Below are 2,173 nucleotides of genomic sequence, written 5' to 3' on the forward strand. Positions count from 1 at the left end.
ATATAGACACAGAACAGATAAAGACCACCTTATGATTATTATAAACATATAGACACAGAACAGATAAAGACCACCTTATGATTATTATAAACATATAGACATAGAACAGATAAAGATCATCTAATGAATATTATAAACATATAAACATAGAACAGATAAAGATCATCTCATGATTATTATAAACATATAAACATAGAACAGATAAAGATCATATAATGATTATTATAAACATATAAACATAGAACAGATAAAGATCATCTAATGATTATTATAAACATACAGACATAGAACAGATAAAGATCATATAATGATTATTATAAACATGTAGACATAGAACAGATAAAGATCATCCAATGATTATTAATAACCACAAACATGACACTTTAATGTTACATTTAATTGTAGTTAAATGTAATGAAAATAGTAAGAACTAGCAGTACAACCTTTAAATGGTGTGTGTGTGTGTGTGTGTGTGTGTGTTGCAGCTCTGCAGATTCAGAACCATCAGCGTAGACAGAAGCTGGACCTGGTCTTGTCTCACTCCTTCAACCAGTGGCAGGCCTGCCTGGAAGTTGGCATCCAGCTGAACCAGCTGCTGGGCTTCCCCTTACCTGAGCCCCAGATCTCCAGGTGAACCTCCACAGAACACACACACACCTGTGCTGCAGCTCCTTTATATATAAATATATATACATATATAAATATAAATATATATATACTGTATATAAATATAAAACTGTTCAGTGAAACCTTTCAGTACTGATGAGTAAAGATACTCAGTTCGTAGTTCTGTAAGCCTAGTTTTAGAGTTTTACAGTAAAAGTACTAAACCCATAGTGATAAATACTCTGTGACAGTAAAAGTACTCCACAGTGAAATCTCCTTGTTGTCCCTCATCTGGTCCAGGTTGTGTGAGGGGACGGTGGTCCACCAGCTGGTCCACAGCATGCAGTCTGGAGGAAAACTGTGGCCGTTTTTGGGGAACGATCATACGAGTGTGAAACTCTTTCAAACCTTTCGGGCCGTCGTCCAGAAGAAGGCGTCACTTCTGGACGACCTGACCGCTGACCTGCAGCAGCTGTTACTCCTGAACTAGGACGAGGAGGCTCAAGCCAGCTGCTCGGTCAGAGTTCAGGAGGATCTGCGACTCAGCCTCCTCACCTGGAGCTTCTCGCTCTGTTTACTGTTTACATGCAGTATATTTAGATTTATTCAGCACTACGTTTCGTAGGTTCAGCTACGATCCTGTTCAAATTTTTCGGCTGCCGGTTCGTTCCAGCTTGTTCTCGGCTCAGTTTTTGAGGGCGGATATTTGGGATTTGACCAATCATAAACCAGTGCATTCTGGGATAGTTCAGGGTTTTTACACTTTTTACTCTTTCTGACTGATCTGAGAGCTGTTGTTATTTCATACAAAAATATGATCATCTCATAAATATATTCATACGTTAGTAGAAGAATCTACCAAACAGTGAACTTCTACTTCTAACTCATCATTACTAATAATAACATATTGCTTACATGGGTACGTTTGATACATGAAGTACTCATAATACTTCTACTGTAGAGGAGAATTCAGGACTCTTGTATTGCAGTAGTTGTACATTGTTGTATTACATATATATGTACAGTCCTTGACAAAAGTCTTGTCGCTTGGGTACAAGTTGACCTTAAGTGCCCCTCAAATATATTTGTAATCATTTTTTTTTTTTTACAAGAAATGGCTAATTTCTTATATTTCTTGTCATAAGAGAGTTGGGTACCCGGAGGCGCACGGCGGACAGCCAGGACGAGGCCGCCGCACCGCACTAGGTTTTCAGGTTCTGAATGGCGGGCGCTTCCCGTTGGCGCCAGACGCGAGCCGCGAGCGCACTCCGTCATCAGGCCAGTAAAACCTCGGAACAGGCGGGGCAACAACTCAGGAGTGGCGGGGGTGGAGGCGAGGCAACGCAATCCGACCGAAAAGGCCCAGACTAGAGGTTTGAACGCGGGCGCCCGAAGACGCTCGCGCGCCTCGGAGGGTTGGATCCCCCGCTCGGCTATAGACGAGACTTTTTACTAGTTTCTTCGTGGAGACAAAGGTACCGTTGGAAAAGCTGGTGTCGGTGACAACAGACGAGGCTCCCGCGATGACGGGCCGGCATGCAGGCTTCATTGCGCAATGTAAAGGTGA

The 2,173-nt window shown here is 42.1% G+C and overlaps 2 long non-coding RNA genes across 2 annotated transcripts in view; one reads left to right on the plus strand and one right to left on the minus strand.

The window, feature by feature from the left end:
- The window catches only part of LOC116380340 (uncharacterized), a 554-nt gene extending 459 nt beyond the window's left edge, over positions 1-95 (minus strand). The window contains exon 1 of the long non-coding RNA XR_004212544.1: positions 29-95. This is a non-coding gene — a long non-coding RNA (uncharacterized LOC116380340). The remainder of the gene's footprint in view (positions 1-28) is intronic.
- Positions 96-278: 183 nt separating this feature from the next.
- Positions 279-959, plus strand: LOC116380339 (uncharacterized). The gene is made up of 2 exons (XR_004212543.1): positions 279-630; positions 907-959. It is a non-coding gene; the product is annotated as an uncharacterized LOC116380339 (long non-coding RNA).
- Positions 960-2,173: the final 1,214 nt, after the last annotated feature.

Source organism: Anarrhichthys ocellatus, unplaced genomic scaffold (genome assembly GCF_004355925.1).
Source record: "Anarrhichthys ocellatus isolate YVR2014 unplaced genomic scaffold, GSC_Weel_1.0 scaffold6847, whole genome shotgun sequence".
In the NCBI taxonomy this organism is placed as follows: Eukaryota; Metazoa; Chordata; class Actinopteri; order Perciformes; family Anarhichadidae; genus Anarrhichthys; species Anarrhichthys ocellatus.